The sequence below is a fragment of the Manis pentadactyla genome, chromosome 11, assembly GCF_030020395.1.
Source record: "Manis pentadactyla isolate mManPen7 chromosome 11, mManPen7.hap1, whole genome shotgun sequence".
NCBI lineage: Eukaryota > Metazoa > Chordata > Mammalia > Pholidota > Manidae > Manis > Manis pentadactyla.
Window position 1 is genome coordinate 3,258,068 of NC_080029.1, and position 13,952 is coordinate 3,272,019.

At 42.4% G+C, this 13,952-nt stretch overlaps 1 long non-coding RNA gene across 1 annotated transcript; it reads right to left on the reverse strand.

The window, feature by feature from the left end:
• Positions 1-49: 49 nt before the first annotated feature.
• LOC118910725 (uncharacterized) lies at positions 50-12,766 on the reverse strand. Its single transcript, XR_008992385.1, has 3 exons — positions 12,594-12,766; positions 455-759; positions 50-193 (listed from the first exon to the last, which is right to left on the reverse strand). It is a non-coding gene; the product is annotated as an uncharacterized LOC118910725 (long non-coding RNA).
• Between the last annotated feature and the right edge of the window lie 1,186 nt (positions 12,767-13,952).

Genomic DNA, 13,952 nt, shown 5'->3' on the forward strand with positions numbered 1-13,952 from the left:
CTTGCTCTTAGGATGGTCACTCGGGCCTTTTTTATTCCTTCATACTCGCCAGGATCACATCTACCTCCAAGTCTTTACACTTGCAATAATATTCTCTGGTATGAATGGTCTTTCTCCCCAAGTTAGCTCATAAACATCTTATCCTCTGATGTTGGCTCAACTGTCATTTCTCAGGGAAATATTTTCTGGCCTCCTGGAGAAGGTAAAACATTCCATTTATGAGCACATAGACTGCTGCTAGAACTTATCATGACTGTTAGTTTAATTTAGTTTAATTTTACTTTTAATCTAATTAGGTTTAATGTGTCTTCCTTCCAGTAGGTTTTAAGTTCCATGAAGGTCAAGTATCTGGTTTTACTCAACACTGAATCTTACCACCTAACACAGTGGATGACATACCAATTGTTCAATAAATATTTGTTAAATCAACAACCAGAAACTTTGCAATACTCACGTATTCATTCACTGTTTGAAGTGCAGAGTATATACTAACAGAATGCAGAGTAATCACGTTTCTTTCCCACTAGATATGTTAACCTCTTTAGAATTTGTTTCAAAGTTAGATCCATTTAGAAAAAAATCACACTCTAAAGAGTCTCTTCAGGGAAGGAAGCCGGAGCGGCTCGGAATGGCGGCCGTCTCGGAGCCGTGGGTGCTGGTGGAGCTGGTCCAGGCGCTCTACGAGTAATTCTTGAAGGGTGGAGCCAAGATGGCGGCATGAGTAGAGCAGCGGAAATCTCCTCCCAAAACAACATATATCTATGAAAATATAACAAAGACAACCCTTCCTAGAATAAAGACCAGAGGACACAGGACAATATCCAGACCACATCCGCACCTGAGAGAACCCAGCGCCTCGCGAAGGGGGTAAGATACAAGCCCCGGCCCAGCGGGAGCCGAGCGCCCCTCCCCCCAGCTCCCCGGGGGAGAAGAGCAGGCAGAGCGGGAGGGAGACGGAGCCCAGGACTGCCGAGCACCCAGCCCCCGCCATCCGGGCCAGAGCGCAGACACAGTGCGTGCACGGGGGGCCCTGGATGCTAGGGAAACAGGGCAGCAAGAACAGTGAGCGGGCACCGGAAGCCTGGCGCCTGACGACATAAGAAAAGCGAGCGGCCATTTATTTTATTTATTTATTTATTTTGCTGTTTTGTTTTGGCGAGCGCTTTTTGGAAGTCTTAAAGGGATAGGGACCCCAATACTAGGGAAACGGGGCAGCAAGACTGGTGAGCAGATGCCTGAGGCTGGCGCCGGAGAATAAAGAAAAACGAGCTGCCATTTTAAATTTATTTTTTATTTTTTTAATTTAAACATTTTTTTTTTTTTTTGGTGGTCGTTGTTTTGTTTTGGCGGATGCTTTTTGGAAGTCTTAAAGGGGCAGGGCGGGACACTTAATCCAGAGGTAGGGAATCCGGGATCTCTGGGCACCCTAACCCCTGAGCTGCAGGGAGCAGGGAGGCCCCTTACGGAGATAAATAGCCTCCCAGCAGCTCCTGCTCCAACGCGACTCCACCATTTTGGAGCAGCTGCCCGAGCCAGGCCACGCCCACAGCAACGGCGGAGATTAACTCCATAGCAGCCGGGCAGGAAGCAGAAACCCTGTCTGCGCGCAGCTGCGCAGCACAAGCCACTAGAGGCCGCTGTTCTCCCAGGAGAGGAGGGCCACAAACCAACAGGAAGGGAAGTCCTTCCAGCTGTCACTCATCCCAGCTCTGCAAACTATTCCTATCACCATGAAAAGGCAAAGCTACAGGCAAAGATCACAGAGACAACACCAGAGAAGGAGACAGACCTAACCAGTCTTCCTGAAAAAGAATTCAAAATAAGAATCATAAACATGCTGACAGAGATGCAGAGAAATACGCAAGAGAAATGGGATGAAGTCCGGAGGGAGATCACAGATGCCAGAAAGGAGATCGCAGAAATGAAACAAACTCTGGAAGGGTTTATAAGCAGAATGGATAGAATGCAAGAGGCCATTGATGGAATTGAAATCAGAGAACAGGAACGCATAGAAGCTGACATAGAGAGAGATAAAAGGATCTCCAGGAATGAAACAATATTAAGAGAACTGTGTGACCAATCCAAAAGGAACAATATCTGTATTATAGGGGTACCAGAAGAAGAAGAGAGAGGAAAAGGGATGGAAAGTATCATGGAAGAAATAATTGCTGAAAACTTCCCCAAACTGGGGGAGGAAATAATTGAACAGACCACAGAAATACACAGAACCCCCAACAGAAAGGATCCAAGGAGGACAACACCAAGACACATAATAAATAAAATGGCAAAGATCAAGGACAAGGAAAGAGTTTTAAAGGCAGCTAGAGAGAAAAAGGTCACCTGTAAAGGGAAACCCATCAGGCTAACATTAGACTTCTCAACAGAAACCTTACAGGCCAGAAGAGAATGGCATGATATATTTAATGCAATGAAACAGAAGGGCCTTGAACCAAGGATACTGTATCCAGCATTACTATCATTTAAATATGATGGTGGGATTAAACAATTTCCAAACAAAAGCTGAGGGAATTTGCTTCCCACAAACCACCTCTACAGGACATCTTACAGGGACTGCTCTAGATGGGAGCACTCCTAGAAAGAGCACAGCACAAAACACCCAACATATGAAGAATGGAGGAGGAGGAATAAGAAGGGAGAAAAGAAAAAAATCTCCAGACAGTGCATATAACAGCTCAATAAGCGAGCTAAGTTAGGCAGTAAGATACCAAAGAGGCTAACCTTGAACCTTTGGTAACCACAAATTTAAAGCCTGCAATGGCAATAAGTACATATCTTTCAATAGTCACCCTAAATGTTAATGGACTGAATGCACCAATCAAAAGACACAGAGTAATAGAATGGATAAAAAAGCAAGACCTATCTATATGCTGCTTACAAGAAACTCATCTCAAACCCAAAGACATGTACAGACTAAAAGTCAAGGGATGGAAAAACACATTTCAGGCAAACAACAGCGAGAAGAAAGCAGGTGTGGCAGTACTAATATCAGACAAAATAGACTTCAAAACAAAGAAAGTAACAAGAGATAAAGAAGGACACTACATAATGATAAAAGGGCTCAGTCCAACAAGAGGATATAACCATTCTAAATATATATGCACCCAACACAGGAGCCCCAGCATATGTGAAACAAATACTAACAGAACTAAAGGGGGAAATAGACTGCGATGCATTCATTCTAGGAGACTTCAACACACCACTCACCCCAAAGGATAGATCCACTGGGCAGAAAATAAGTAAGGACACGGAAGCACTGAACAACACAGTACAGCAGATGGACCTAATAGACATCTATAGAACTCTACATCCAAAAGCAACAGGATATACATTCTTCTCAAGTGCACATGGAACATTCTCCAGAATAGACCACATACTAGGCCACAAAAAGAGCCTCAGTAAATTCCAAAAGATTGAAATCCTACCAACCAACTTTTCAGATGACAAAAGCATAAAACTAGAAATAAACTGTACAAAGAAAGCAGAAAGGCTCACAAACACATGGAGGCTTAACAGCACGCTCCTAAATAATCAATGGATCAATGACCAAATCAAAATGGAGATCCAGCAATATATGGAAACAATTGACAACAACAACACTAAGCCCCAACTTCTGTGGGACACAGCAAAAGCAGTCTTAAGAGGAAAGTATATAGCAATCCAAGCATATTTAAAAAAGGAAGAGCAATCCCAAATGAATGGTCTAATGTCACAATTATCGAAATTGGAAAAAGAAGAACAAATGAGGCCTAAAGTCAGCAGAAGGACGGGCATAATAAAGATTAGAGAAGAAATAAACAAAATTGAGAAGAATAAAACAATAGCAAAAATCAATGAAACCAAGAGCTGGTTCTTTGAGAAAATAAACAAAATAGATAAGCCTCTAGCCAAACTTATTAAGAGAAAAAGAGAATCAACACACATCAACAGAATTAGAAATGAGAATGGAAAAATCACGACAGACCCCACAGAAATACAAAGAATTATTAGAGACTACTATGAAAACCTATATGCTAACAAGCTGGAAAACCAAGAAGAAATGGACAACTTCCTAGAAAAATACAACCTTCCAAGACTGACCAAGGCAGAAACACAAAAGTTAAACAAACCACTTACAAGCAAAGAAACTGAAACGGTACTCAAAAAACTACCCAAGAACAAAACCCCCGGGCCAGATGGATTTACCTCGGAATTTTATCAGACATACAGAGAAGATATAATACCTATTCTCCTTAAAGTTTTCCAAAAAATAGAAGAGGAGGGAATACTCCCAAACTCATTCTATGAAGCCAACATCACCCTAATACCAAAACCAGGCAAAGACCCAACCAAAAAAGAAAATTACAGACCAATATCCCTGATGAATGTAGATGCAAAAATACTCAATAAAATATTAGCAAACCAAATTCAAAAATATATCAAAAGGATCATACACCATGACCAAGTGGGATTCATCCCAGGGATGCAAGGATGGTACAACATTTGAAAATCCATCAACATCATCCACCACATCAACAAAAAGAAGGACAAAAACCACATGATCATCTCCATAGATGCTGAAAAATCATTTGACAAAATTCAACATCCATTCATGATAAAAACTCTCAGCAAAATGGGAATAGAGGGCAAGTACCTCAACATAATAAAGGCCATCTATGAAAAACCCACAGCCAACATTATATTGAATAGCAAGAAGCTGAAAGCATTTCCGCTGAGATCGGGAACTAGACAGGGATGCCCACTCTCCCCACCGTTATTTAACATAGTACTGGAGGTCCTAGCCACAGCAATCAGACAAAACAAAGAAATACAAGGAATCCAGATTGGTAAAGAAGTTAAAACTGTCACTATTTTCAGATGACATGATATTGTACATAAAAAATCCTAAAGACTCCACTCCACAACTAATAGAACTGATATCAGAATACAGCAAAGTTGCAGGATACAAAATTAAAATACAGAAATCTGTGGCTTTCCTATACACTAACAATGAACCAATAGAAAGAGACATCAGGAAAACAACTCCATTCACAATTGCATCAAAAAGAATAAAATACCTAGGAATAAACCTAACCAAAGAAGTGAAAGACCTATACCCTGAAAACTACAAGACACTCTTAAGAGAAATTAAAGAGGTCACTAACAAATGGAAACTCATCCCATGCACTTGGCTAGGAAGAATTAATATCGTCAAATTGGCCATCCTGCCCAAAGCAATATACAGATTTGATGCAATCCCTATCAAATTACCAGCAACATTCTTCAACAAACTGGAACAAATAGTTCTAAAATTCATATGGAAACACCAAAGACACCGAATAGCCAAAGCAAGCCTGAGAAGGAAGAATAAAGTGGGGAGATCTCGCTCCCCAACTTCAAGCTCTACTACAAAGCCACAGTAATCAAGACGGTTTGGTATTGCCACAAGAACAGAGCCACAGACCAGTGGAACAGATTAGAGACTCCAGACATTAACCCAAACATATATGGTCAATTAATATTTGATAAAGGAGCCATGGACATACAATGGGGAAATGAAAGTCTATTCAACAGATGGTGCTGGCAAAACAGGACAGCTACATGTAGGAGAATGAAACTGGACCACTGTCTAACCCCATACACAAAAGTAAATTCAAAATGGATCAAAGACCTGAATGTAAGTCATGAAACCATAAAACTCTTAGAAAAAAACATAGGCAAAAATCTCTTGGACATAAACATGAGCAACTTCTTCATGAACATATCTCCCCGGGCAAGGAAAAGAATAGCAAAAATGAACAAGTGAGACTATATTAAGCTGAAAAGCTTCTGTACAGCAAAAGACACCATCAATAAAACAAAAAGGTACCCTACAGTATGGGAGAATATATTTGTAAATGACAGATCTGATAAAGGCTTGAGATCCAAAATATATAAAGAGCTCACCCACCTCAAAAAACAAAAAGCAAATAATCCAATTAAAAAATGGGCAGAGAAACTGAACAGACAGTTCTCCAAAAAAGAAATTCAGATGGCCAACAGACACATGAAAAGATGCTCCACATCGCTAGTCATCAGAGAAATGCAAATTAAAACCACAATGAGATATCACCTCCCACCAGTAAGGATGGCTACCATCCAAAAGACAAACAACAACTAATGTTGGAGAGGTTGTGGAGAAAGGGGAACCCTCCTACACTGCTGGTGGGAATGTAAATTAGTTCAACCATTGTGAAAAGCAGTAGGACGTTCCTCAAAATGCTCAAAATAGACTTACCATTTGACCCAGGAATTCCACTCCTAGGAATTTACCCTAAGAATGCAGGAGCCCAGTTTGAAAAAGACAGATGCACCCCTATGTTTATCGCAGCACTATTTACAAGAGCCAAGAATTGGAAGCAACCTAAGTGTCCCTCAGTAGATGAATGGATAAAGAAGATGTGGTACATATACACAATGGAACATTATTCAGCCGTAAGAAGAAAACAAATCCTACCATTTGCAACAACATGGATGGAGCTAGAGGGTATTATGCTCAGTGAAATAAGCCAGGCGGAGAAAGAGAAATACCAAATGATTTCACTCATCTGTGGAGTATAAGAACAAAGGAAAAACTGAAGGAACAAAACAGCAGCAGAATCACAGAACCCAAGAATGGACTAACAGGTACCAAAGGGAAAGGGACTGGAGGGGATGGGCGGGTAGGGAGGGATAAGGGGGGGAAGAAGTAAGGGGGTATTATGATTAGCATGCATAATGTGGGGGGTAGGAGAAAGGGGACGGCTGTGCAACACAGAGAAGACAAGTAGTGATTCTACAACATTTTGCTATGCTGATGGACAGTGACTGTAATGGGGTTTGTTGGGGGGACTTGGTATAGGGGAGAGCCTAGTAAACATAATATTCTTCATGTAATTGTAGATTAATGATAACAGAAAAAAAAGAGAAAATAAAGGGGGATTACTCACTGATAGGATAAAACTAACTGCAAATCAACGATTAATGCATGCTTTACATATCCTTAATTTTGATCTTTCAAAGGGTGTCAGATGATCAGCTATGGAAGTACATTTTTCTGATAATATTCCTTTCTCTTAAAAAAAAAAAAAGCAGTTCCTGTGTGGTGATCTCCAATAAGTTCTTCACAATGGTATAAAGGGTATGTCAAAGTGTGGGCAAAGGGTTTGTTTGTGTTTATACAGAGGATCAAAGCCTAATTTGCCTACCCAGAAAACGAATTAAGATACAATATGAAGAAGAACTTCCAACATCAACATCCTCTGAAAGAGTCATTCCAGAAGATGAACATCAAAAAACCTCAACAAAGATCCAGGCGATGCTGCAGTTGTAGCTGCATTCATCCCACCGGTTCCTGGACTTGCCATGGGAATGAAGAAGGAGATATCTAAGCTGGCCTGTGCATACAGTAAAACAACAAATTTGACTGGATCTATACTGTCGGAACTCAACCAAGAATTAGGAGAAGTGCAAGTTGCAGCGCTCCAAAATCGTGTGACTATAGACTACCTACTGTTAAAAGAACACATGGGCTGTGAACAGTTCCCAGGAACGTGTTGTTTTAATCTGTCTGATTTTTCTCAAACTATTCAAACTCAGTTAGACAATATCCATCATATCATTGATAAGTTTTCACAAATGCCTAGGGTAGCTAACTGGTTTTCTTGGTTTCACTGGATATGGCTGGTAATTGTAGGTCTGCTTTGGTTATGTAGCTGTATTCCTATTATGTTAATGTGTGTATGCAATTTAATTAGTAGCTTAAAACCTATACATGCTGAAGTTACTCTACAAGAAGATATGCCAAAGAAATAATCAATCTTCCCATGTTTTCTTCCGCCTGCTACTTCTATAGCTTTTCTTCTTCCTTCCTAATTACAACCCTTTAGTAGAATTAGTGCCTCATATTGAAAATTACCGAGTATCATAGTTCTTCCAAGTGGTAAAGATACCTCAAGACAAATGCCGGGCATAGAAGCCACAGGGCATAAATCTGCAAAGAAGTAAAAAGCTAACCTTTTCAAACAATATTGCTTCTCTCTCACTTACCAACTTTACATTTCCCTGTATGGCCCCGGAAGACGACTGGTTAGCCAGAGACGGGTAAGATTCCTCAAGGGAGGAACAACCTAAGACAGGCACAGTCGCAGGGGGGCCATCAGGAGAGAAATTGGGGACCAACAAAGGGGAGGCTTAGAACCTCACCCCCCCTGTTTTGAGAGGAATCTTCTGCATCCGTGGATGTTTTGTTGCCCTGGTCTAGCTTGGATTAATAATTAGTCTATAGGCACACACCTGATCATCTACATTTGCCCTCTTACAGCACTAAATTATGTTTTCTACCTTTATCTTGCATCTACCTACCACTTCAGCATTTTATTAAAAAATAGTAATAATAATAAGGGAGAAATGTGGGATTCACATATAAATCAAGTATAAAAATGAAACGAATAATATCTGACTTGATTGTTTATAGTTCATGATGCGTGATCAAAACCAAAAGTTTCTGTGGTGACTGCCCTTGCACTGTTCACCATGTAAGAACTTATTCACTATGTAAGAACTTGTTTGTTATGCTTCAGAAGATTGGAGACTGTTGAGGTATAGGCTTGGGGTTGATTAATGACTGTGCATTGAGTCCCCTATACAGAATTTTATTGTTGTTAACAACCATTTGATCAGTAAATATGAGAGATGCCCTCTCAAAAAAAAAAAGAGAAAAGTAACTTGGTGTAAATGCACCATAAAATATCATTAAAAAAAAATGGAGTTAGTTTTATTTTTCTCCCACCTACTCACCTCAAGCACTTAGTTTCTTGCGAGCATTTACATTTTTGTTCCACTGACAGGTAGCTAGCTACCAATAGCCTTTCAGTCAAGATTTAAAAGGTTGACAATGAATTCGCACCTACTATGAAGCTGGTTGACAGATAACCCAAAAGCCAACAAACAGGCCTAAAACACCCAATATCATCAGAAGGCCATGCACTGTTTGAAGACCAATGTTTTTTGTTTTTTTTTTTATTCTTCAACGAAAAGCACACAGAACTATCACTGTTAGAAATGTGAAAAAGTATGATTTTGATGGGGGGGAAAGAAGGAAAGAGAAATAAAGTGAGCGGGAGAAAACAGTGGCATATAATGGAAATCCTATGTGCTGACAGAGTAGAAATAAAATGAAAGAGAAACGATAGGAAAAAACATGAAGACAGAAACTGAAGGACAAATTCGTAGGTCATCACTAAGACTGACAAGCCCAAGCTGAGCGCCTCCAAACAGCAAAAGAACGCATTTAATACAATCTATGAGAGCAGGAGGAGGAGTGAGGACTTGCACACAGGAGCGCACAGCACAGGTGCCGGGAGGGAGGTGTCACCGAGACCCCAGCCGTGCGGATGCCCTCAGGTAGCCTGGTAATGTAACCTGCATCACCTCTTCCGTACGCAATGACACAAAAAGGGACACACAAAGAGGAAAAGCTGGCAGTGTCCAACTCAAGGAGATTCTAAGAAGAGTTCCCCTGCTCAGAGACTTAAGAAATCCAATTTGTGCTGGAATAACTCCATAATGGGGACAGATGTGTCATAACTAAACACTGAATCATGCAACTAAAACAAAACCCTTTCTGTGGTTCTACATGCCAAGCAGCTAATGTAGGTCAAAGGAAAGGAAACTAATGTGTTTTACAAGATGAAAGCTCCTATCTACATTACATATATTTCTTAATAAACCAGCTTTCTCATGTATGTAGACTTCTATAAGCTTATGGTCAATGTGAGCTTGCTTTTGAGAGAATGACCTATACTTGTGGGGTGACACTGATAACACGTGTCCAATCTACAAAGCTGAGAGCAAACGTAAAGGCAAACTCTGCTGTGAACCGACCCTCAGTCGGCTGTCTGCCAGCCAGCCAACTAGCCGGCCTCCTCTAGTGATGCACTGACTCTGCCGTGCATTTTAATTAGCCTGCAACAAAGCCCCAGGGTTCTTAGGAAACAATGACTCCAAGAGCTAGTACTCTCCTAGGGAAGCTTGCAGTACGAAGAAAACTGAGCTATTAAGGATCATAAAAATAATGCCTCAAGTTTTCATTTAACAGATAAGCACTGAGGATATGATCAGTAAGCAAAAATTTACTGAGAGGCGGAGGGCCTAAGAAATCTCTCTCACGCGCACACACACGGAACAATGACCAGAAGTGCTAAATAAATGGTGCAAGAAGAGCTTATAAAGAGGGTAAATTAAAGTCAAAGGTTTCCCTGAAAAAGTGAAAAGTAAAGTACAAGTATGAAATGTAATAACGAGAGGAAAAAGAGCTTTGGGTCAAAGGAACACCACGTGCAAAGGATCTACAGGGTGCTGTGCTGGGCAGCGGAGGAAGGCCCAGTGCAGCTGAAGCACAGAGACTGCGGAGGACGTGGTATATGTGACACAAGGGGAGAGACTGGCCTTATTGGCTCTTCACCAAAACCAACGGAGCCACCACCTAGGTTTCAAGAAAGGGGTGGGGAGTCACCTGATCAGATTTATGTTTTGAAGACAGCACACCAGCTGCACTGGACAGATCAGATTAGAGGTAGTGAAGGGTCAGGGAAAATAGCTGGGAGTTGGTGGGAGACACAACCTAGACCAGGATGAGGGTGCTGAGTAAACAGCAATGCAGAGATCTGAAAGATAATAGTGGATTTGAATTCTTTTTCAGATACATTTTTTCCCTTGAAGTTAATTCTTCTGCCAATTTTCTGTGACACATTCTCTTTAATTTTCATGAGCTATTTTATAGTAATGACATTAGCTGTTTATGTCATATTTGCTGTATTTCTTTTTTCTAATTGGTTGTCCTATTTTTTTCCTTGGCATGTTCTTCAGATTTTCTGTACATGTATCCGTATTTTTTTCCCTTTGTAGTTTTTCTTTCATTTATTTTCAATTTCAACACCTTCCCTCCTCTCCACTTTTTTGTCTTTTTTCCCCCTAGAACACAAAAAATTTGCTTCAGTGTAGGATGTGTATAGGTCATTCAGACATCCAGCACACATTTACAGAGCACTGCGTTGTAGGGGAGAGACATATACACAAAACAGAAACAGGCACAAGTGTTCCCAAAGCAGAAAGCACTCCGGCTGCACACAGAACAGACACCTCGCCCAGACTGAGGAGAATTAGTCAAGACTCCCTGAAGGTCAAATGTTAACTGTTCTGAAGGGGCCTGGAAACTAAGTGCAAGAAGAAAGAGCCGTAAATGAAGAGTGGTAAATGACTATCACTCCTACTCTCGGAGTAATTTCAGAACTGGACGGGAAGCTCACTAGCATTTTCCATGAATTCCCAGGGATATCATTCCAGGTGAGGTCTCAGACTACCTCAGAGGTAATCAGTAACGGTAGAAGCCCCCCAAATGTTCTCTGGAACTAGCACAAGCTTAATGTATGCTTATGAATATATACTAAATGCCCTCACAGGTTCCCTTTTCAATATATTTAAAATGAAATCTAGGCTTAAAACCTAGCAGCAAAGCAGTAACGTATTTCAGTTTTATTTCCTACTTCACCCCACAAGTTCCCATCAATGGAGAGTTATCTATCCCTATACGTTCCAAGAGGCTCCCTACTGCACCCCTTCCCTGCTTATCCAGTCCCTCTGCCTGGAATGCCCTCTTCCCCTTCCCTAATCACCAACTGCGATTCCTGTGTAAGATCCTTAAAAAACAAGAACAAACATCACTCGCCGCACTTTGCTCTGGGCATTATTCTGTATCCCAGGTGGGTGTTTCCTACCCTTTCCTATGAGTGTGGCTTGCCTGACCACTGAGAGTGTGTCATGCACAACTACACAAAGTATGAACAGTGGCTTACTCACGGGCAGACACCCTCATACCCACTGAATAAAGACAACAAAATAATTCCTTTGCTGTAGCTGTGAGACCCTCATGTGACCCTTGCTCTCCCAGATGACTTTAGGTCTTCAGATGACCTAGGACTCCCTTGAAGAGGAGCGGAAAGTGGAAAGACGATGGGCACAGGAAGGGTGGCCTAGTGACCGTGACACGTTACGGTGGAGGTGAGGAGACAAATGCCCGATTCAAGGCTGCATCTACGAACGAGGAAGAGAACTGGACACGGCGCGCATCCACGGCTTTCTCTTAAAATTTCGGTGTGAATGGAGAGAAGACATGCGGCAACGAACACACACAGTTACAGACGACACGGTCCCGTGCAAGAGGAGCCGCGGGTCAGGAACCCCCCAAGGGTCTCCATCCCGCCCTCCCCTCCGGCGGCCAGGAAAGGCGGGTAACGCGGGGTGGCAGCGCGCCTCCCGGACTCCGGTCAGCACGGCTCTCACGGCCTTGGGAGGAAAGCACCACGGGCTTCGTGGGCAGACGAGGGCACTGGATGCAGGGCCTGAATCATCTCCCCGAGGCCCCCCCCAGACACCCACGGGCCGCATCACACGCCCCCCGGGACGCCCGCCCGCAGCCGCCCTCCCCGCCCTCGCTCGGCGCCAGACCGCGCGCCCGCCGGAGGGACGCAGGGGGGCCGTTCCGAGGCCCGAAAAGGCCCCCGGACCGCGGCACTTACCTCGCTGCTGAGGCTCGGAGTCCCCGGCCGGGCCACGACGGGTCCAGGAGCGGCCGCCGCCGCCGCCGGCACGTGAACCGCGACGGCCGGACGGCGGCTGCGTGGCCACGCCCCCGTACGGCAGGCCCTTCCGTCCAAAACAAACAGAAATAGCTATTTTTGTCGTGTGTATGCAAAAAAACCCTCTGGTTTTAATATAGAACTTCATCTTTTATCAAGTATTTAAGAAAAAGTTACAAATTCTGTCTCTGCAGTGGAATCTGTGTGTCTGAAGGCTGAGGTCTATGTTTAGTCTAAATTGTATTGCTTGCTAATAATTTGAATGAAATTAATTATTAAGTTCTGAGGTATTTTGCAGCATTCAATTTTCCTTCCTATGAACATATATTAATTTCAAAATACTTATTTACTACCTACTATATGAGGGGTTTTGCTCGGAGCTCATTTAATTAAACTGTTTAATCTTCCATTAAATCATATCATAAGGAAACATGTTGGGGTACTGGGACTAGACCAACATAGAGCAAAGTTTGTCTAGAGTCTATTGATTGAATTTGGGATTGAGTGTCCAGATGAATCTTCATCTTCTCTGAGCCAAACGTGTGAGTGGATTCCACATTTGATCTCTGAGTTTCATTCATTACTAGTTAGATGTAGGATTGAATGCCCTTCATAACGCACCTTTTTAAGGACCTACGTTTCCTTCAGCTATAGCCTTCTGCATCTTTTCTTCCTCGCCTTTCTAGACCATAGCTCTCCATCACACTTGGGGCTGCTATCATGTTTCCTTTTCCTTAGATGTAACCACTTATCCTATCTGATCCTACAGTCTCTGCCCTTTATCTGGACCATGTGTCCTGTTCCATGGTCTGCTTTTCTGCTACATTTGTTGTGTCGGATCCATACCGTCCAAATATAAGTTGCTGTCTGAATTCCCTACTGCTAAACAGAGCTCCCCTGGATGTAAAAGAACTTGCATTTGTCACTGACCTCCAGCTCTCGCTCCACCTCTCTGAAGTCATTTTCATTAAACTATTCTTTTTACCGGCCCTGCTCCTGTCATAATGTTGGGTCTGGTTTGCTTTCTTGAGCCCCATGTTGCTAACCAATATGATAATGTCCTGGTGAAATTCTTCTAACCATCTGGGTTTTACACTATGCCAGACTGTAACTACAATGGGAAAATATGTTCCCAGCTTGGGGCAAATAACCTTTAAAGCCAAAATCAGCCAAAGGAAGAAATAAAGTGGGAGAAACCCATTTCTTGCTTACAAGCAGTTATCTACTTCTGCTCGCCCATGTCTCTCTCTTGCAACCCGGCTGCAAAAGGGGCCCCACCAAACCTCTGGGGTCCAGATC